Here is a 23,303-nt window from a genome sequence, read left to right on the forward strand (position 1 = left end):
GCACCATAGTCAACATGGCAGTTACTTCCAAAGAAGAGTTTGGAGGTTTTATTTAGAGAGGAGCATTTGCAGAACTTGTAAGATACCAGTTAATGTTTGATTTCTCAGTTTTTGTGGTGAGTACATAGGTGTTAAATGTACTATATTTTCAACTCTACATATATTTAAAATACAGTCCTATACATATAATTTACTTAATAGTAGACATTTACGTAACAATCAAAGCACCCTGCAAAGTAATGAAATCATATACCTTCAGTTAACTGGTAACCTTCAGATAAAACTTTCTGAGTGTCCCTTCTGTGCTGGGACCCTAACTGACGTTTTAATGTCTAGACGTCCCTAGCCAGTAGTACATTTTCATGTTAATATGAATTTTGAGGACCAGAAAGCTCTCCCAAGCCCAAATAAGTAGCTGTCTAGGGACTTTCCTGCTGGTCGAGGGGTTAAGAATCCACCTTCCAATGCAGGGGACCTGAGTTCAATCCCTGGTCTGGGAACTAAGACCCCCCCCATGCCACAGGGCAAGTAAACCTACACACTGCACTACTGAGCCCACCACAACTAGAGATTCCACACGCCACAACGAAGATTTCACGTACTGCAACTAAGACCTGATTCAGCCAAATAAATAAATTAAAAAAAAAAAAATAGCTGTCTGATGGGTTGGATTTCAGGCAATATCCCAGAGGAGTTCCCATGCCACCTCCCAAATCAGACCCAGCCGCTCGTGGTTTTTATAAGCAGTCTTGTCCAAGAGAAGACAGACACCCAAAAACATCTCCCCCCAGTGGTGGGAAGAGGGTCTGCAGTCGTGGCTGTGTGTGGAAAGGCTGCTTATTAGTTTATTATTCAGTCAATTACACGGGTGCCTAAGTTTAGAAAGGCTTGGGGGAATTTGCTTCGGACTTGTGGAAATTTTAATCCCTTTTCCAGCTTTGTCCCAGAGAAAAGGAAGACCTCCATCCTGGCACTGGCAGGGATCCACAGTTCTCACCAGCATCCTCAAGTTGCTTTAAGAGAGGATTTTTTTTTTTTTTTCCTTCTTCACAGAATGAGTCAGATGCTGACAAGACTCCTCGCATCTCTCACCATCTTCCTGTTGCCCCTTCCAATCTGAAGATCAAAGCTCACCTCAGGAGAACCTCCAGAGGGAAGAAATAGCCAGCGGAACCCCCAGAGCCAGGCAGGAAAAGCAAGTAAACAAGTGATTGACGCACTTGGTAGGCGAGTTGCAGGAGCCTCCAACGCAGTCTCCGCCAGGGTCAAGCGTGAGCAAGGGGAAGCTGAGGAAGCGGTCCCGGATGGGGGCGGGGCCCCGGGGGCGTGGCCACCGCTCATTGTTCCTCCGGGTTCCCAGGGAAGAAAGCAGGCCTCCAGCAAAACAAACGTGCCGAGGGGAAGTGACTGGCAGGAGGGAGAGTGACTTGAAGTAGAATGTGCCTTATTTCCCCCGGGGTTTCTCAGGGACACAAGAAGAGGCTTAGAGAAGAATCTGGGGCAAAACGAGGCAGTGTGGATAAATGCATGGGACCTGGAGATGGGCAGACCTGAATTCAAATCCTAGAGCCTCAATTTCCTGATCCTATCATTAGGTTTCTCGGGATCTTGGTTTTACTGTTTGCGAAATGGGAATGACACTTCTCACCCATAATGTTTCCTTGAAGGCTTGATAAGATAATGCACTTTTTAGTGTCTGACACAGAGTTTTGTTTTTGTTTTTAAGTTAACTGTTGTTATTCAATTCAGTTCAGTTCAGTCGCTCAGTCGTGTCCGACTCTTTGCGACCCCATGAATCGCAGCACGCCAGGCCTCCCTGTCCATCACCAACTCCCGGAGTTCACTCAGACTCACGTCCATCGAGTCAGTGATGCCATCCAGCCATCTCATCCTCTGTTGTCCCCTTCTCCTCCTGCCCCCAATCCCTCCCAGCATCAGAGTCTTTTCCAATGAGTCAACTCGTCGCATGAGGTGGCCAAAGTACTGGAGCTTCAGCTTTAGCATCATTCCCTCCAAAGAATACCCAGGGCTGATCTCCTTCAGAATGGACGGGTTGGATCTCCTTGCAGTCCAAGGGACTCTCAGGAGTCTTCTCCAACACCACAGTTCAAAAGCATCAATTCTTCAGCGCTCAATTGTCTTCACAGTCCAACTCTTACATCCATACATGACCACTGGAAAAACCATAGCCTTGACTAGATGGACCTTTGTTGGGAGACTAATGTCTCTGCTTTTGAATATGCTATCTAGGTTGGTCATAATTTTCCTTCCAAGGAGTAAGCATCTTTTAATTTCATGGCTGCAGTTACCATCTGTATCAGTGGGGGTGGGCACAGCTGGGAGGGAGCATCCTGCAGTGGGGAGCTAGCTCTGCCAGCTGTCAAGACATGGGTGTCAGTTCACAGAGTGAGCCTGAGCAGGTAACTCCCTGTTCCTGGAGCCGAACTTCACCTACCTAGAATGAGGGTGCTGATAAATGTCTCCCGGGCTTGTTCTGGTGCCAAGATCCTGGGTTCTAAAGACCTGTATCTGAGGTGGGACTAAGAAATCCTCTGACTTCAAACAAAAATAATGTAGAGGCAGGCTAGGGAGGTATTTGTTCCCATCACACTGGTTTCCTTGGGAACTTTAGTTTTATTATGATGCGGCTGCCATCTCTGAAAACATTTTCAGATTCGTTGGTTTAAAATAATCTGCAGAGCCAGTTCTTGGAGCCAAATTAGAAAATCATCCCATTGCTTTGTAACCATGATGTTCTTCTTTCTGTTTCTTTCAAATTTTAACTTCAAAAAGCTCTCATTAGATTCCAGTTTCAATTTTACCACTAAGTCATGGAGGATTTTTTTTTTTTTTTTTATCTCTTCTGACCTTGGTTTCCTCCCCTGGAAAATGGTGATGATAGTATCCACTTGTAGTGTGGCCAAAGGACGCACGACCTTTGCACACACATGAGCAAAGGACTACAACTGCAGTTCCAGGCAGAATGCTGGGCTCAGCGTAGCAGTAGCACGTATTAATACATCTACATATGCGTGCCTTCACTCTGTCATTCCTCCCCCACCATGATTGCCCGTTTTACCAGTTTATCCACCACGTAAATTCACAGCCCACTAAACTAGCGTGCTCTATGTTGGAAAAATCTGAGGCTTTCTCTTGCTGTGTTTTTCTCCTTTACTTTTGCACAGACTACCTCATTTCTGACACTTCTGGTCACCAAATGTGTGTTTTTTTCTGTTCACCAAGCAAGTCTCTGACATCAGCTGGGAGTTCTATCAGTATAACTCAATTCTGATACTATCTGCCTAGAAATTGCTTTAGATCTCACAGGTTAAGGGGTTAGTCCTACGAGATTACCCCACAGTTCAGATGCCACCCATAAGTAGTAGGGCCCCAGGCTCTCTACAGATTCTATCCAGGTTGGCTACATTTCAGAGGTTTCCCTGTGACCCCTCCTTGCATTCAATTGACTTGCTAGAGCAGCTCACAGAGCTCAGGGAAACATTTTCTCACATTTACCAATTCAGTAAAGTATATGATAAAGGATATAGGTGAACAACCAGAGGAAGAGATGCATAGGGCAAAGTCCGGGAGAGTCCTGGGTGCAGGAGTCTTCTGCTTCCGTGGACTTGGGGTGTGTCACCCTCCCAGCATGCAGATGCATTCATGTGCCTGGAAGCTCTCCTAACCCCATACTATCAAGATCTTATGGCGGGTTCCTCACGTAAACATGATCATTATTAACTCCATTTCTAGCCCCTCTTCCCTCTCTAGAGAAGTGGGAGGGGCGCTGAAATTTCCAAGCTTCGAATCATGGCTTGGTCTTTCTGGTGACTGGCCCTGACTCAGCAGCCCACCCAGAGTCGCCTTGTTAGAACAAAAGATGTTCCCAGTGCTCTTACCACTGAGGACCTTACAAGGACTTTAGGAGCCTTGTGTCAGGGACTGGGGACGAGACCAAGTATTTATTTCTTATCATGAATCACAATACGTATCACAGACTCCAAATGATCTTTGTCCATTTCCAAAAATCAAATATACTCTCAGAGGTAAAGAGTCACTACCATGAGGGATATTCAAAGAGTTGTGCTCAGATACTAAAGATTTTTCTTTAAACTATATTTTGTGCTTCTATGTGTGTATATGAGGGCTTCTCTCGTGGCTCAGCTGGTAAAGAATCCGCCTGCAGTGCGGAAGACGTGGGTTCAATCCCTGGGTTGGGAAGATCCCCCGGAGAAGGGAAAGCCTACCCACTCCAGTATTCTGGCCTGGAGAATTCCATGGACTACAGTCCATGGGGTTGCAAAGAGTCTGACACGACTGAATGACTTTCACCGTCACTGTGTGTATATGAACGTGTGTGTGTGTACATTTGCTAGTTAATAAAACCCTCAACCCTTGGGAAACCAGCAGACCTACAGCCAATACTGTGGTGCTCGACCAGGACCTGGTTTCAAAAAGTCAGAGCTCAGAACGATAGCCAGAAGCAAGGAAACACAGAAGCCAACCAGGCCTGGCCTCCAAGCTCAGGGAAGCCCACTCTTGCTGAGTGACCTGTGTCCACCACATCATCTTTTCAAATGTATTCACCAGAAATATGGAAAGTCACATAAGCCTTGTAAAGGCCAATATAGTGGGACTTCCCTGGCAGTGTAGTGGTTAAGACTTCACCTTCCAATGCAGGGGCTGCTGGTTCAATCCCTGATCGGGGGGATGTAAAATCCCACATCCCTCATGGCCAAAAAACCAAAATATAAAACAAGCAATATTGTAACAGATTCAATAAAGATGTTTAAAAAAATGGAAATACATTTTTTTAAAGTCTTAAGAAAACATAATTGAAAGAGACACATGTGCCCCAATGTTCATCGCAGCACTGTTTACAATAGCTAGGACATGGAAGCAACCTAGATGTCTATCGGCATACAAATGGATAAGAAAGCTGGGGTACATATACACAATGGAATATTACTCAGCTATTAAAAAGAATGCATTTGAATCAGTTCTAATGAGGTGGATGAAACTGGAGCCTATTATACAGAGTGAAGTAAGTCAGAAAGAAAAACACCAATATATATGGAATTTAAAAAGATGGTAATGATGACCCTATATGCAAGATAGCAAAAGAGACACAGAGATAAAGAACAGACTTTTGGACTCTATGGGAGAAGGCGAGGGTGGGATGATTTGAGAGAATAGCATTGAAACATATATATTTCCATATATGAAATGGATCACTAGTCCAGGTTCGATGCATGAGACAGGGTGCTCAGGGCCGGTGCACTGGGATGACCCTGAGGGATGGGAGGGGGTGGGTGGTGGGAGGGGGTTCAGGATGGGGAACACATGTACACCCATGGCTGATTCTTGTCAATGGATGGAAAAAACCACTACAATATTGTAAAATAATTAGCCTCCAACTAAAATAAATAAATTCTTTAAAAGTCTTAGAAAACAACCAAAAAAAGATTGATGAAGTAAAATTATCAAGCTGACCAAAAAGTCTTTTCCATAAGATTGTTGGAAAAACCTGAATGAACTTTTTGACCAACCCAATACTTTTAAAGCAGAAAAATTTAACATAAATTTGGAGCCACTCTGCCACTGGAGCCACTCTGGCTCCCCTTTAGTGTGCATTGTGCATCTGTGTTATACATTAACTAAATCCTCTTAGAAGAAACAGGAATGTGTGCTCGAAAAAACAAAACAAAACAAAACAATTTTCTCCTGGCGTCAGCAAGGTAAACTCCTTAGGCAATAACACTCTTTCTCAATCCTGTAAAGGGTCATGATGTCATGATGGCCTATGACTCACCTCGTTGACAGTATAAACTCAATATGTTACTTTGATGTATGACCCTCTGTCTCAGAAACTCATAGACCTGTGCCTTGACCTCTAACAGTGCCCAGAACTCTCTGAAAGACTGTCTGGTTACAATCCTCAGGTTGGTTTGAACAAAGATTTCCATCTCTCTCTTAGATTAAATACTAATTATTTTTTTTCATTGACAAGATGTCATGAGAATCATAAGTACTCGTTTTGTGGACAAGCAAAGTGGACGGGAACATTCATTCTGTTTAAGGCCTAAGACATCAACATACTTGCACCAAAGCCGGCATGGCAGGGGAAGTGGGGTTGCTCTAGCCACCAGTGAGGTCCTCCAGGTGGGTGTGGTGGACCAGATGATGCCTGAGGACCAGGCACAGAGCGCAGCCCTCTTGGTGATAGCCTGATGGATAGCCTTTCCAGATCGTGCTCAACAGCTGACCAAGAATATAACACGAAAGCCCATGGCAGACCACCGGGTGAACGACATGCTGCAGACATACAGAACAACATCTGGAGGTTTCTGCAGAGGCCCTTAGGGAAGCTCAAACAAAAGAACAGCCAAAGACCGGGCTGCTCACATGGGGCTTTTAACCATATGAGCCCTTCTGGGGCCCTCTGGTTCCAAGGGAGCTTTTCACAAATTAATTATTTGGCTGTGCTGGGCCTTCATTGCTTCACGTGGGCTTTCTCTCTGGTTGCGATGGGGGTAGGGGGCTACTCTCCAGTTGCCGTGTCTGGGCTTCTCATTGCGGTGGCTCCTCCTGCAGAGCCAGGCTCTAGGGCACATGGGCTCTGTAGTTGGCGGTACACAGGTCTAGTTGCCCTGGGCATGTGGGATCTTTCCTGACCAGGGATCAAACCCATGTTCCCTACATTAGCAGGCCAATTCTTAACCACTAGACCACCAGGGAAGTGCCTGGTTGGGGGAGGGGGGTGAAAACCAAGGGCAAGGGGTGGAGGGGGGCGGGGGTGGATGGGCAGTAGACTGGTGGCAGTGGTGGCCTAGGGGTCCCGTTCTTTCTTAACCTTGATGTCTCCAGCAAGGATGGTGGCGATCTCTCCCTGCATGAAGGCCCAAGGGACAGAGGACCACTAGACCGCTAGACCACCAGGGAAGTGCCTGGTTGGGGGAGGGGGGTGAAACCCACGATATTTTTATTTTTTTAAGAATACTGTCATCAGAGGGCTTTGTGTCATCAACCATGGAGGGATGCAGACAGACAGAAACAGCAGGAGATCCTTTACCAGATAGAGGGGCTTTGGCACGACCATCCCCACCACAGAGGCAGCCAGGAAAAAATAAAAGATCTTGGGAAAGCAGACAGCCCACAGCCCCAAGTGGCAGCTGGGACCTTCACACCAAAAACAGGTCTGAGTGGAGGTGGCAGAAAGAGTGGCCAGCAGAGAACATCAAGCCGGAAGAAACAGCTCCTGCCACCCAGGACCCACAGCACCCTCCATGGTGCTCAGTCAGGTGTGGAGGTTAGTCAGCGTGGTGCCCCCAGCTGATGAGAGATTGGAGCTGGTTTGAGAGGCTGCAACCCACAGGATCAGTAAACACAGGCCTGCCTCTCATGCCTCCAAGAAGTGATGGACAAGCAGCCTTAGCTCGGCCCAGGGCAGCCTCTAGAGACACCAGGCTCTCCCAGGGGATGTCCAGTTCCCCTGCCTCCACCGTGTGTTCTTCCCCAAGGAAACCATTTCTCAGCCTCTCCTGTAGTCCATTCAGCCTGAGGCCGCCCAGCAAGTTTCGAACGTGTTTATGAAACGCCTTCACCTGAGGCTGCCTGATGGGCTTATCAGCCCTGGCCCTGGGAACATTTCCTCGCAATGAGCAGTGACATTTACAGCTTGGAAAAGTGCAAGGGAAACATTTTTCTTGCTGACTCCTCTCTCTCTAATGAAGTGGCCATTATCATCTTTCAAAGGTGGATTCTGTCGGTCAAAAATGTGCCGTAACTCCCCACAGGAGAGATGCCGTAAATGTCAGAAATCCAATAGTACTGTCTGAGGTGCATAAAATCAGCAGCTCTAAAATTGTAAAACAAAAGTGTTTCTTCTTGTTCACCAGACGAGGGTGGCTTCATGGGCACACGATCTGGACAGCTGCACAGAGTCCTATGCTCAGAGAAGCCCTGCTCTTGGTTTCAGAGGCTACATTTAAGGCATTGCACAATATAAAGAACAGTAAAAATTCATGCTCAAAGTTTAAAACCTTCATTTTTCTTTACCTAGAAGGACTTTAAAAAAGCACATAAACCCCACCACGATTAGCTGAGAAACCACAGAAAAAAGAAGAAAAGCTCACTATTTTTGTACATTAACTGGCATTTTTCTCCCTGCTTTTTGAACAAGAAGCCCTGCATTCTCATTTTGCTTATGTAGCCAGCCAGCTCTGTCTGAAGCAGTATAAAAACAGCAGATGTTTCTATCATACGGACAGAAAATAAAAATAAACACAAATTACAAGCACATTGGCATACCTCACCTAATGATAACCAGTTTAGTCAAGACATCTCTCCCCAGTGTGTGGTCTCCTCACTGTGTGTATGGATTTATTCTTGCCTGCACTGAAAAGCTGTCCACTGCTGGACACACAAATTTTTCTCCATTTCTGTTGCTTGGTATTTTGTCTGGGATTGGATGTAGAATGTTTTCTTAGGTAATTGCAATTACATTGCTCTATGAACTGTGTGTGAAAACAAGACTTTTTCTTCTTCTTTCCTGGCCATTTCTCAATGATCTATCTCTCCATCAGTTTCAATAGCGTGTTAAAGGCTCTGATAAGCCCTGCAACAAGAATAGACAAAGCATCCAGCCTATTTCATTTCAATTCACTGAGAGTTTTCTCAACTTGTTATTTTCCTAATGGGGTTTGATCCCCTTCTTTGGTATAGCACCTCCGAGCATCCTCAGGGTCAACAACGTGGCATGGTGTTTATAAGCCCTGCTCTAGGCTCAGACTCTAATTGTGCTTCCACCGAGGTGTTGGCGGACATCTCTTAACCTCTCTAAACCTCAGTTTCTTCATAAGTAAAATGGGACTAATAATCCTACCTCATTGGCTTGTGAGGTATCATAAATGGAATGTACCTTTAAGCACCTGATGAAGGCAAAAGCTATTTTTATTAAAAACCCTGAGCATCTCCCCTTTGTAAGCCCTTCCTGCCTTCAGCAGGCACAACCTGTCTGTCTTCATGTTCCCTGGTCCTCTGTCTCTCCCTGTTTTCTTAACCCTCAACTTTCAGCTCATTATGAAGTCAGCACCCAGCAACCCACAGTGTGTCTGTGGTTCTCACCCAGCACACTAAGGGTTGTTCTATGATTCACTCTTTTATATCACCCTCCAAACTAGGCTGCAGTGGGGAGGAGGGTGGGGGAGGTCGAGACCACTTTTACCACCTATAATGAAGGGTCTGTGGGCTGTGTCCCTCATTTGGGAAACATGGGTGGGGTTCTCTTATTTTTATTTTTGAAAGAGATGTTTCTTTAAATATGCCCTGGTGTTTATAGCTATAAATACTATAATGCAATAAAATCTGGCTGCTGAGGACAGATGCCCAGCTCTTTTGGGCATCCAAAAGAACATCCTGTTAATGGAAGATTCCAGTTAGTGGAACTCTCTGTCTACACTGAAATCTCAATGCAAAGCGAGGGGACCAGTGCAGCCAATCAAATGCCCTGGGTTGGGCTGGCTGTTGCTGATGCTTTCTCCGATTCCCACGTCACCATGACAGTTCTGATTACAGGGCCTTGTCTCTATCTGACAGGACCCGCTGAGGACGCACCAGAGAATCTTCCTAGATCTGGTGGGTACGGTGCCAGCCTGCAGAGCCTCCCAGATGCAGAGAGGAGGACATGGTGAAGTGACCTTCGGTGGAGTCTTCTGTAGCAGTCAGGACTCAGGGCAGAAACAGAAACCACTCAAGGTGTTTCAAGCCCAAAGCAGTTCAACCTAATATAAGCAATTAGGGGGCTTCCCTGGTGGCTCAGTAGTAAAGTATCTCCCTGCCAGTGCAGGAGATGTGGGTTTGATCCCTGGTCCAGGAAGATCCCACATGCCTCGGAGCAACTAAGCCCATGTGCCACAACTATTGAGCTTGTGCTCTAGAACCTAGAACTGCAAATACTGAGCCCACCAGCCACAACTACCGAAACCCACGTGCTCTTGATCCTGTGCTCCACAACAAGGGGAGCCGTGGCAATGAGAAGCCCGCCCACCACAGCTGGAGAGTAGTTCTCACTTACCATAACTATGAAAAGAGAAAGGCCCTCACAGTAATGAAGACCGATTGCAGCTAAAACTGAATAAATAAATAATAAAAAATATATATCTATATCTAATCACTGAGATGCTTGTAGGAGGAACAGGAGTTGGGGGTCACTGACAGTTCAAAGTCACACCTCCACAGCTGCAGGCCAGAGGTCAGGCAACTGCAGTCATTGCTATGGCTGTCACCATGTATAAATCCATGAAACTGGTGACCAGTAACTGGAACTTGGCACCTAGCAGCGGCTGGCACATCTTGCTTGCTTTCTCCTTCCAAATCTTTCCTGAGTGTATCTCAGCCTAAATTGTAGTTACAAGATACAGAAGGAGGTGGAAGGGCATGGGAAAGAGAGGACTAGATTCCAGGAGACCATACTGGGTGTATCATCTAGACACAACAAGAGTAGCTTTTATTTATTGAGTGTCCACAATTTGCCAGATGCTATGTTAGGTGGTTTACATATTCAGTCTTATTTTCACAATGGTCCTCCAAGAAAGGTATAAAAATATTCCCATTTCACAGATAAGAAAACTGAGACTCAATGTGATTGAATAAGTTACTCAAGGTCTGCGCTGGTTAATTTCATATATCAAGTTGGCTAGGCTGTGCTGCCCAGTTGTTTGGTCAAACACCAATCTAGGTGTCGCCTTGAATGTATTTTTAAAAGATGTGATTAGTATTTAAATCAGTTGAGTAAAGCTCAAACTAGTTGAACTTCATCCAATCAGATAAGGCCTAAGAGAAAAGACTGAGGTCCATCTCCCTCCCTCCCTCCCTCTCTCCCACCACCTCCAGGAAGGATTCTGCTTCTCAGCTTCCTTCAAGGTCAAGACTGCAACATCGGTTCATGCCTGAATTTCCAGCCTGCCCCAAAGATTTTGGACTTGCCAGCCTCCACAATCACAAGACCCAATTCCTTAAACTCCCCTTCCTAGTGATAAATAATACAGACAGAAAATTGATATAGTTAGATAGACAAATAACATCTATATCTTATCTACCTCCATCCTCTCTCTGTATCTCTATATCTAGTATCTATGGTCTTCCCTGGTGGCTCAGGGGTAAAGAATCCATTGGCAATACAGGAGACATGGGTTTGATCCCTGGGTTGGGAAGATCCCCTGGAGAAGGGCATGGCAAGCCACTCCAGTATTCTTACCTGGGAAGTCCCATGGACAGAGGAGCCTGGTGGGCTACAGTGCATGGGGTTGTAAGGGTCGGACACAACTTAGCAACTAAACCACCACCATCTAGAATCTATATCTTATCTATTTGTCTCACTAGGTCCATCCTCTTGGTTCTACTTCTCCAGAGAATGCTGGTGAAGACAAGGTCCAACAAACAGTAAATGTTGTAGCTGAGCTTCAAGCTCAGGTTTGTCCAGCTCACAAGCCCAGGCTCTTGGAAGACAGATTTCAGACAGCCTCATGGACTTGGACTTTCATCAGCTCTATCAATGTGTGAGAAGCCCCAGACTCAATAGAGGAAAGATCTCCATGCATCCCAGGTGGAAAGGAAGCCACAATCTGCCTCAATCTGTAGACCCAGGTTATGGGGCATTGCTGTATTTAGTAGTCATGCTTTAAACCTTTATAGAGTGTAAGAGATCAGAGACTGTGTCAGGCTTAATGAGGATGCAAAAATTATATTCAAAACAGCCACAGCAACTGAAGAATCCCTGCCTTCCACTTTGAAGATGATGGCCTCAAGTTCATGCTTCCCTGTTCTTCTCCTGGAAATCACCTAAAAGAATAAGAAACAGAAATTCAACTCTGTGTGCATTAGTCACTCGGTGGTGTCCGACTCTTTTGCAACCCCAGGTACTGTGGCCCACCAGGCTCCTCTGTCCATGGGATTCTCCAGGCCAGAATATTGGACTGGGTTACCATTCCCTTCTCCAGGGGATCTTCCCAACCCAGGGATTGAACCCCAGTCTTCTGCATTGTAGGCAGATTCTTTACCATCTGAGCCACCAGATAAACCCTAACTTTGTCAAAATTACAAGACGGTCAAAACTAAATAGGTGGAAAGATGTCAAAAGATGTAGAAATTTATTGGGAGCAAGGGAGGGAAGAGGAAAGAATGGAGAGGCAGATCTCAGAGAATTTACAAGGTACACTTTTTAAAAAATTATATATATATTTTACTTTTTGGTCACGCTGCGTAGCATGTGGAATCTTAGTTCCCCAATCAGATACTGAGCCCGAGTCCACTGCAGTGGAAGTGTGGAGTCTTAACTACTGGACTGCCAGGCAAGTCCTGCAAAGTACCTTTATGCAAGATGAGGGGCAAACCTTAAGATTTAAAACCTAAATCCAGTACTTATAAGAGGGAGAGTTGGGTGCCCAGCCCAGGAACCTGAGCTTCCCTGGGTCTAGTTTGGTCCTGAGGGAGGAAGGAGCAGGGGTGATGTGAGGAGTCCCGCAGTTGAGTTGTGTTGCAGGGAACTCTCCGTGTGAAAATGAGGAGAGGAGAAGTTTTGCTTTAGGACCAGAACTTGGCAGTCTGTGTCGATTGTCTACAGAGAAGGAAAGACTCACTTACATTCCTGAGTGATAAGGAAAATACTTGCTGCCTTGGAACCTAACTTCCTGCGTAAGCTCTTGCAAGTGTGAAGAAAAAACACTCCTCACTCAAAGTTTATTCATCAAAATTGTAAATAATGGTGACTTCCGCTTCTGAACAAGATAGGATAATAAAGGACCAGATTTACCCTCTGTCTGAAGAAGGGAAAAAAAAAACCCTGAAAAAGCAGACAGAGCATTTTGGAACTTCTCTCGTGGTCCAGTGGCTACAAATCCATGCTCCCAATGCAGGAAGTCCAGGGTAGATCCTGGTCAGAGAACTAGGTCCTGTGTGTGGCGACTAAGACCTGGCTCAATCAAATAAATAAATTAACATTTAACAAAAATTGGATATCTTTCAGTGATGTTCCGTGGTCCCTGAGAAGAAATAAATGGGTCAGCCCTACAGTTGTCCCAGATTACTCTGAGAGAGGGTTTTTAGATATTTTCACGGGTCGGGTAGGGGGTTACCCAGTCATAGCCTGGTGGTCTCTCAGTTCAGTGGAAGGAGCTGGAAGACCTGAGAGGCTAAGGGGTCTAGATTTTTCAGAGAAAGTTTTCAGAGGGAAACAAGCTACAGAGAGAGAGGGAGAGGGTGCTAGGGATGTGGCAGGGCCCTCTTGAGTCTTCAGCTGAATGAGAAGTGCATGTGTGTGAAGAAGTTATCAGTGGAGGCCAAGGGAGAGGGTGTGAGAGGGAGAAAGAATTACCTGAAGGATTCAAGGAAAAATTCCCACTGAAGTTCAGGCAAGGATGTCTGTTTGCCCCACTTCTACCAATCCATGCCACAGCATAGGTGAATTGCAATAATTATAAAAGCCAGCCCCCCCCAAAAGAGTACATAGTGTATGATACCACTTACATAAGATTTTAGAAAATGCACACTAATCTAAAGTGATAGAAAGCAGATCAATGGCACATGGCGATGATAAGAACAGTGAGAAAGGACATATGGATGGATTATAAAGGGTACAAGGGGATGTTGGGGTAGTCTAGTGGCTCAGACACCATGCTCCCAATTCCCTGGGCCCAGGTTCGATCCCTGGTCAGGGAACTAGATCCCACAAGCTGCAACCAAGGGTTCACATGCCCCAACTAATGATCATGCATGGCACATTGAAGATCGAAGATCCTGCACAGCCAAATAAATATTTTTAAATAAATAAATAAATGGTACAGAGAAGATTTGGGGGTGATGAATATGTTCACTCTTTGATTGTGGCAATGGTTTCATGGGTATATAGATATACTCAAACTTATGCATCAAATCATATACTTAAATCTGTGCGGTTTCTTGAACATAATTATACCTCAATTAAAAAATACAAGAATACTACCAAAAAATAAAAGACAAGAAAAGCCAAGGAAATTGAACAAATGTTTAATTTTGAGCAAATTGAACAATTAATTAAACAAATATTTTAAGATGCAATTCATCAAAACTTCAGAAATCAAAGACAATTTGAATCTAGCTATTAAAAGAGGGCAGCTGATTCCAGGAAAAATTAATAAGGATTCTCACACCTAAGATATAGCCTAGCAAAATTGCTGGACTTCATAGATAAAGATTATTTGAGGCAGTTTAGCAAAAAAGACCAAAATAAGCCACACTGATGTCAGACTTCTTTAAATCAACATTCAATGCTAGGAGACAGTGGAACAAATCCTAAAACTCCTCAAAAGGATAGAATGTGTGATCTAAAGTTGCTATACCTAGCTTTCTATTTAAAAGGGCTTCCCTGATAGCTCAGTTGGTAAAGAATCCACCTGCAATGCAGGAGACCCTGGTTCGATTCCTGGATAGGGAAGATCCGCTGGAGAAGGGATAGGCTACCCATTCCAGTATTCTGGCCTGGAGAATTCTATGGACTGTATAGTCCATGGTGTTGCAAAGAGTCCGACACCACTGAGCGACTTTCACTTCACTTTTCTATTTGAAAAATGGAAAATCAAACCTTTTTAGACTTGCAGAATTTGGAGAAGATTATTCTTATGAACTCCTCTTGAAGAAACTACTAGAGGATCAACCCAAATGATACTCAAAATGGAAAAAAAAAGAGAGAGACAGAGAGAAATTACATGAGGAACATCACCTGATAGAGAAATTGAGTCTCTGGATGGAATAGAAATGCCTAAAAAGGATGCACATGTGTTGAATTTCCCAGACTTGAGTTTGGAAGCGTTGGTGCTTTAGATCAAGAAGTAAATTCGGAAGAGCAGCCGGTGTCTGACAGCAGTGAAGAATTCCTAAGTTGCTATGGCAAGATGCTACTGGTCACTGTGCTTGAGGAACTCTGGCCAAGTTGAATTTTTTTAATAGTTTTTTAAAAAACGAATTTTTATTGGCTATACTGGGTCTTCATTTCTTTGCATGGCTTTTCTCTAGTTGCAGCGAGTGGGGGGCTGCTCTCTAGTTGCAGTGCGTGGGCTTCTCATTGCGGTGGTTGCTCTGGGTGCAGAGCGCAGGCTCTAGGCGCGTGGGCTCAGCAGTTGCGGCTGGCCAGCTCTAGAGCACAAGCTCAGTAGTTGTGGCACACGAGCCTAGTTACCAGGTGGCATGTGGGATTTTCCCGGACCAGGGATGAACCCACGTCTCCTCATTGGCAGGCAGATTCCCAACCACCGGACCACCAAGAAAATCCCAAGCTGGATTTTTGTAATGTGCCCTGGGAACGTAGAATTTTTACTGCCTGCTTGGGAGTAGTGCGTTTGACAGTTTCTTTTGGGAGGAACACTCCTTCCCATGAAAAGTAGAAGGTGTCAAGCGATTGAATAACAGATTACACAGTAGTTTCAAATGATCTTGGTAGAATGAAATGATTTTAAGTTATCAGATTCATTTTGGGGTGAAATAAGGAGAACTTAATGTTATATTTTAAATTTTGGACTTGTTAATTTTATGAGATGTGAGCATGGTATTATAGTCAATGTCAGAAAATAGTTTTATTTACAGGAGATAGATGCTGAAATATTTAGGGATGGTATGTCACATCTGTAATTTGCTTCCAAATTATTGAGCCAAAAAAGTATATATCACACAAAGAAAAGGAAAATGTGGCAAAATGTTAACAATTAGTGTTTCTTGCTGAGGAGTACATGAGATGTTCAGTACACTAATCTCTCAATTTTTCTGTAGGTGTGAAGTTTCCAAAATAAAAATTATCCAGTTAAGAACGGAACATCAAAACAGAAAAGACTATCATTTAGAGAAATCAGACCTCCCCCTCTCAAAAAGAAAAACAACATTTTCCTAGGGAAGTATCTGTCCTTAAAGATACAATGAGACGACTTGGAGAAATAATTCATATACACAGGAAACGTACTTGCTGTTTGGGGAAGTGAGAAAGAGCGGACTGTGATGAATTCATTGGAAAGCTGGAACTCTCTGGAAAGGTCACACATTCTGACTACTAATTTTACAAAACCTCCAGAGGCGGGGAAGACTCTCTAATAAAGATAATTTAAATAAAGTGAAGATGGTGCCTGTTCCCAATTATGTCCTGGAAAAAAGACTTCCAGGCTTCAGCTGGCCAGGGAACTGTTATTGCTCGAGCAGGAGAAGATGGGAGTGTATGAAATACTGAGCTCAGTAATTGAATCAAATACTATCACAAATCTCAGGAAGCCCTAAGAAGAATCTCTAGTGCACAAAGCAGATGAAACTCTCATTTTAAATAACTGTCCTGGAGTGATGACCAAGGCGGGATAGTAAAAATTCAGAGAGGACAGACGACAGCTACGTGTCACACGGGATGAAGAATGGCCGGGAAACGCAGAGTCCACTTCCAATCCAAACTGAGTGATGACGTGTCAGCTAGGCCTAAGCTGGAAGCGCCAAGAAGTTGGACACTGACCTCTGGACACAGCGTCCCATCAAAGTGCATCTTGAAAATGGATGCCCAGCCTTGCAGTGGAAGCCCAAGTCCTTAATGATTTGGACAGGCAGAGAGGCCCGGCTCTGCAGGAGGATGAATGCGGGGAGGGAGAGTGAGGACCCTTGGTTGCAGAGGAAGTGAGAGCTTATAGGCAGAGAGTTTAAGAACATGAATTATGGAGGTGGGTCGGGGGAACAAGATGTAATAAAATCAGATTTGTTCCTTTTTTGATCAGAAGGTCTGTGACAGCATGTACACCACTGATGCTGCAGAAAGAGCTCTTGTTGGGGAGAAGAGGCAAGCTGCCAGCTGAGGACAGAAATGAATATAAGCAGAACTGAGAGGCCAGTGCTTCAAACATTAGTGACCATAACTCCAGGAAGACATGCTCATCAAATCTTACTACAGAGAGGTCCTCTGAGCTCAGCTGCTCTTCTGGCCCACCTTCCAGAACTGGAGGTATCATCTGCCCAAAGACGATTACATAATTTGCTAGATTCAGTGCAAAATGAAAATACAGCTCCTTTGGTCAAAAAGCAGGAAAAAATGTCCTTGAAGGTACTAAATATATACCTCTTTCCTTTCTTCTGGGGTCTCTTGACTTGCCATGGTATGGTGTCTTTTACTTGTTATTTAATGTCAATCTAAGCAAAGAAAAATTTAAAATGTTCACTATTAGCATAAATTTAACCATTCATCTTTACATTATCCGATGGCAATTTTAAAAGCAAATATAAGAACACTTATCTCATATGAAGGATCACGAAAATTACTCAATTCTCATTTTGTAGCTCCTGAATGTATGTGTATATAGTTCATAGCAGAACAGTGGAAATGACCCCGCAAAACTAAGCACATACTTTAAATTGCTTGCTTCTTTTTCCTTTTTTGAAATGTATTTGGCTGTGCCAGGTCTTAGTTGGGGCCCTTGAGATCTTCCTTGCAGCATGCAGGGTTTTTGTTTTTTTAATTGTGACACATGGGCTCTTGAGGATTCCCAGGTGACCCAGGGGTAAAGAATCCACCTGCCAATGAAGGAGACGCAAGAGACATGGGTTCAATCCATGAGTCAGGAAGATCCCCTAGAAATAGGAAAAGGCAATCCACTCCAGTATTTTTTCCTGGACAATTCCATGGACAGAGGAGCCTGGTGGGCTACAGTCCATGGGGTTGCAGAGTCTGACATGACTGAGCATGCCATGCGTCACAGTAGGATGATATGTGGGCTCTTAGTTATGGCATGTGGAATTAGTTCCCTGACAGGGATCTAACCCAGGTCCCCTCATTGGGAGCGAAGAGTCTTAACCACTGGGCCACCAGGGAAGTCCCTAAATTGTTTGCTTCTTGATTCATCCACATCTACCAACACTCTCTGCCTTTGATTTACAAATAAGTAAGAAAGTGCTGAGGGGGAAAAAAAGCTGTTGAGTTACCCTCTCTTCTCCTTCATTCTATGGCAGTGTAAGTGATTGGGAATACAGGGAGGTAGCATGAAGCATGAGTGAATAGAGTTTGAGGGAGTTCCTTGGTCATTCATGGTTCTTAGGACATCGTCGCCTTCTTTCTGTGTCCGAAGCAAGCTCTGGTTCTCATGGAAGCGTGGCCTCTCCCGGCTGTCAGCCACCCTACTGGTTACCTCTTACTTGCTTCACGTCTTGTCTCACTCAGCTCCCATGCATCATGGGTCCAGTGGGATTCTGTGCTCATGAAGCCAAAACACAAGTTTAAAGAGGAAGGGATTAAGAATTTCGAGATGGAAACAGCAGCACTTTAAACCAGCCTGGGGCCTCTCTGAACATCAGGTTCTGTGCAACTGCACAACTTCCCTGCCCACAAAGCCAGCCCGGACTCTGTCTTCCAAATCATGATTTGCTTCCTCAGTGAATCCTTCTTTCACTAAGATCTGGATCCAGAAGGGAGCTTGTGACTGTCCATCAGCCCCGACCAAGTTCTAGAAGCCTCACTCCTTAAACCATGATGGATGACAGGTGATGCTGTCCCAGGAGTGCCAACAGGATCTCGCTAATAAGAGGATGCCACCACTCTGGGCGAGTGAACCACCCCCTAACCTGTGGCCAGTCACCGCAGGGGTCTGCACCTGTTTTCTTTGTCAGATTCCAGACCAGGAGAGGATTTCCTAGACTGTCACCAAGAATAAAGATCCTTCAAGGAGTTCACAGATGTCCATCTTCTAGATCCTTAGTTTCTTGGCATAAAATCATACACTCCTTCTGGTGTTCAGCTACCACTCAGGTTCCCACTGCTGTGCAGTGAGTGACACCCATGTTCCCACATGCACAGCCTCGTGTGCTCACACACTTGCCTTCCGTGTCATGCCCGGGACAATCCAGGGGCTGCACTTGGAATTCCAGCTTGAGTCACTGGAATGGAATTTGATGAACATTTCCTATGCTTCAAAATGGACTATGCATTTACTCTGAAGACTGGACTTGTGCTTTCCATTCTGAAAACTTTTTTCTTTTCTGCTTTCACCTGACCAAGAAAGTCAACCCTGAGTTTTGTGGCTGGGAAAAAAAAAAAAAAAAAACAACTGTATTTATTCAACTAAAGATCACCTCTTAAGTGTTATCCTGCTACATATCTGTTTTAGTTTTAGTTCCTGCAGTTTGAGTACTCACTAAATGTTTTAAAATATTATGAAAATATAATATGCTTAAATACTGTTCCAAAACAAACAAAGAAACAAAACTGGTCCCATCCTAACAGTAAAAGATGACTCTACTGGTGAATCCAAATAATAATCCCCATACTTCTGTCCACTGTTCTCTCTGTACCTGCCCTCCATGTTGGCGCGAGTGCATGCTCAGGCGCTTCAGTCATGTCCAACTCTTTGCAACACTATGGACTGTAGCCTGCCAGGCTGCTCTGTCCACAGGATTCTCCAGGCAAGAATACTGGAGTGGATTATCAGGCCCTCCTCCGGGGGACCTGGGGATTGAACCTGCATCTCCTGCATTGCAGGCAGGTTCTTAACCCACTGAGCCACCTGAGAAGTCCCTCCAAGGTGGCATCAGTAGCTTTAAAAGCACCTCTTCTCCCCCTGGGCATGGGAGGAAGACAGAACCATGGCAACAGCCAAGCCTCACACATCTTGAAAGGAGTGGTTTGAGCCTAAGCATCTCTTAGGACCCCACACACACCAAAATCACCCTTCTGCGATCTTCTTTGGCTCTTTTATTTTTCAATCTGATTACCCTCTGCCTACCATTGGACTATGAAATGTTTCCATCTAGAGAATAACTGTTATTTAAAATATCAGAAGAATTCCCTGGTGGTCCAGTGGTTAGAACTCCATGTTCTCACCGCTAAGGGCCTGGGTTTAATCCCTATTTGGGGAACTAACATCCCACAAGCTTCAAGACACAGACAGAAAAACAGAAAATTTTTAAAAGTTCAGATATTTGGCCTAGAGTTTTAAAAAAATATGTCCAGAGACCCCAACATCAGAAACCCCCAGGACAGAGGTCCAAGAGTGTTTAAAGTACAGACTCTGGCCTCCTCTGCAGATATTTGAAAGCAGAATCTCTGTGGATCTCAGGCATCTGCAGCTTTAACAAGTTCCCTAGAAACCACTGACCTAGCCCAGCTACCCATTTTACAGCTGAGAAAATTGAGGCCCTGAGGTTGCCTACAGAGAAGGCAATGGCACCCCACTCCAGTACTCTTGCCTGGAAAATCCATGGACAGAGGAGCCTGGTAGGCTGCAGTCCATGGGGTCGCTAAGAGTCGGGAACGACTGAGCAACTTCACTTTCACTTTTCACTTTCATGCATTGGAGAAGGAAATGGCAACCCACTCCAGTGTTCTTGCCTGGAGAATCCCAGGGACAGGGGAGCCTGGTGGGCTGCCGTCTCTGGGGTCGCACAGAGTCGGACACGACTGAAGCGACTTAGCAGCAGCAGCAGAGGTTGCCTAAGTCAGAAACAGTGGAATGAGAACTAAAACCGGGATCTTTTCTCTCTTGTCACTGTTACTATGTATTAATCCCTCAGTCGTATCCGACTCTTTGCTATCCCATGCTCTGTAGCCCGCCAGGCTCCTCTGTCCTTGGAATTCTCCAGGCAAGAATACTGAAGTGGGTAGCCATTCCCATCTGCAGTAGCCCTTCCTGACCCAGGGACTGAACCCCGGTCTCCTGCATTGCAAGTGGATTCTTTACTGTCTGAGTCACCAGGGCTTGTTTTCTCTCTTAGCCCATTCTATGTCCCCGCATCTGATGTCTGGGACTCAGTTTCTCAACATACATCTTGAACCTCAATCACCTTGTAAACTCCTACATAACAAGGACCACATGGATCAAACCGAATATCCAGGACTTTGCTGGGGGTCCAGTGGCTAAGAGTCTGTCTGCCAGTGCAGGGGACATAGGTCCACCCCCTGGTCCTCGTCCAGGAAGATCCCACGTGGCGCAGAGCAGTTAAGCCCATGCATCACAATTACTGAGCCCACGTGCTCTAGAGCCTGTGCTCTGCAACAAGGGAAGCCGCTGCAGTAAGAAGCCCACACACCACAACTAGAGAAAGCCTGCACACAGCAACAGACTCAGTGCAAGGAAAAATAAATAAATAAAAATAAAACAAAAACAACCAACAAAAAAACCCTGAGTATCCAGCACACAGCTGGGCGTGATGTAAAGAATTGTTAATTTCAGCGAGTAGAACACTGAATGAATGAGGACTTCCTACTGTGGGGCTTTACAGCTTTCTGGTTCATTTTAAGTTTATTCCCTGATGACTCAGATGGTAAAGAATCTGCCTATGATATGGATGACCGAGATTCATTCCTTGAGTCAGGAAGATCCCCTGGAGAAGGAAATGGCAACCCAGTCCAGTCTTCCTGCCTGGAGAATCCCATGGACAGAGGACCCTGGTGGGCTATAGTCCATGGGATCGTAAAAAGTGGAACATGACTGATTGACTAATTTTGCCAGTACTTTTATTGCTAGCCATTGCAAATCCTCTTTGGCAGAGGGCTGGGTTTAAAAGAGAAAATTAATGAGTCAGATGGAAGCAAGGGGTTCCAACAGAGCAGAAAACCCCTGGCCAGCCTGCTTTAGTACCCAAGATGGGGCCTCCAGAAGAATGACCCCTCCCCTATGAGAAATCTCTCACTTCACGTCTCTGCATCCCACCTGCACCCTCCTGCTTGGCTGTGGCTCTATGCCCTCTCCAGGCACCCAAAGTCAATTTGATTCAATACTTATCATTGTTTGTTGTCTCTCATTCAGGCTGCTGGTTCTTTGATTGTAAAACCACCCACCACCCCTTATAGGGTCAGGGGCTGGGATAGAGAAGTTCATTAGCTTTCATGGCTGCAGTAGTATTTTATGTCAATGCAACAAGTGGATCAACCCACGCACACTCCAGCCTCTCCACGCTGCGTGGCTGACTGCAGATGCTGACCGTATTGATTGCCTCTATAATGACATGATGGTTGCTCACTGGAGTGGGACATGGATTAATAAATACCTTGGCTGGCAGTGGGAGGGAAAGGATCACCGTCAAAGGCAGGCGAAGTGTACCCTCGAAATCAAGAGGGTACACTCTGTGGAAAAGGTCTCACCAGGTCACATCTGTGTCTTGCAATGCCTTAACCCCATCCCTCCCCCTGGATGTTCATATTCTTAAAATAGATGGAGTGGATAGATGGGTGGATGAATGGATGGAGCCACTCTAGTTAAATTTGACAAGTACTAGTATTAGTGGTCAAAGCAAAAAGGCCCTCACAGATCCTTGAGTCCAACACGCTCCTTATACAGATACAGAATTTGAAACTCAGAGAGAAAGACCAAATCTGAGTTTCTAGACTTCTAAGTAGGTGTCCAGGATGGTAATATATTTCATGCCAGCAAGCAGCAACTATACACTAGGGGAAGGGCTGCTTCTGGCCCATATGGTACCCTTTTGCATTTCCTCCCAGTGGTTGACAAGCTCTGCTCCAGGGTGCATGGCTTGGCAAAGCAGAGTGGCAGATGGAGTTCAGCCCCGCTGGCTCCTGGGCTGGGCACCCTTGTCCGGGTTCATGATTCTCACTGGCGACTCTGGCTAAGGAAGTGCAAAGCTGGTCCCTGAGGACACAGCCTGAGCCTTATTTACCTCTGTAAATCAATCTTGCCTCATCCAGAGCTGTGCCTGTCCCAGGATGAGAGGAAGAGAGATGTTTACATAAGGAAAGAAGGGGTGGGGGAAAAAGGCACAATACAAATATCCTTGGGAGCCTCACACGTGAAACTTTGTGAAGAAGCAAAACAATTAAAACCCAAACTGCCAATGGGTCTAGCATGGGAAAACAAAGCAAAGTGAAAGAGTCCAATTAGTTTGAAGTTTAAACAATATTGAAGTCCAGAGAAAAGCAGAGAGCCCTGCTGACATTATGCAGAGGGGCCAGGCAATTTTATTAGGGAAAACAGATAAGTTTGTGAGTTGCCAAATAAAGAAGCAATCACAGAGATAAAGCAGGCGCTTTCCCCAAGCGGAAAGCATAACTAAATCATTTATCAACTTCCTGTGCAGACCTCAGGCACCTGATCTGGAGACAAATAAGGGGATTGGAAAAAAAAAATTGTTATCTTGAATAGCCTGATTCCTTTGCCTCAAGCTAATTCGGGTTGATCTATCCCCTCCCTCCACCCCCGGCCCCCACTGCTATAAAATTCTTCCTTTCTTCTATAAACCTGGAAGTTTGAACCCCTCCTTACTCTCCACCATGGGTGGTAGAAAGGAGGGGGTGGGGTGGGAGGGTCAAG

General features: G+C 45.1%; 1 long non-coding RNA gene across 9 annotated transcripts in view; it reads left to right on the plus strand.

Annotated features, from left to right (window-relative positions):
• LOC147346734 (uncharacterized) overlaps positions 1–11,873 on the plus strand; it is a 33,761-nt gene extending 21,888 nt beyond the window's left edge. For 3 of the 9 annotated variants that reach the window (XR_015153187.1, XR_015153184.1, XR_015153185.1), the window contains exon 3: positions 11,383–11,873. This is a non-coding gene — a long non-coding RNA (uncharacterized LOC147346734). Of the gene's footprint in view, positions 1–1,053; positions 4,805–9,597; positions 10,159–11,382 lie in introns of those variants that run through there. The other 6 variants (XR_015153188.1, XR_015153186.1, XR_015153177.1 and 3 more) reach the window with 3 other exon arrangements.
• Positions 11,874–23,303: the final 11,430 nt, after the last annotated feature.

This window comes from Bos grunniens, chromosome 23, assembly GCF_055505025.1.
Source record: "Bos grunniens cultivar Pamir isolate PY7600 chromosome 23, Bosgru_T2T1.0, whole genome shotgun sequence".
In the NCBI taxonomy this organism is placed as follows: Eukaryota; Metazoa; Chordata; class Mammalia; order Artiodactyla; family Bovidae; genus Bos; species Bos grunniens.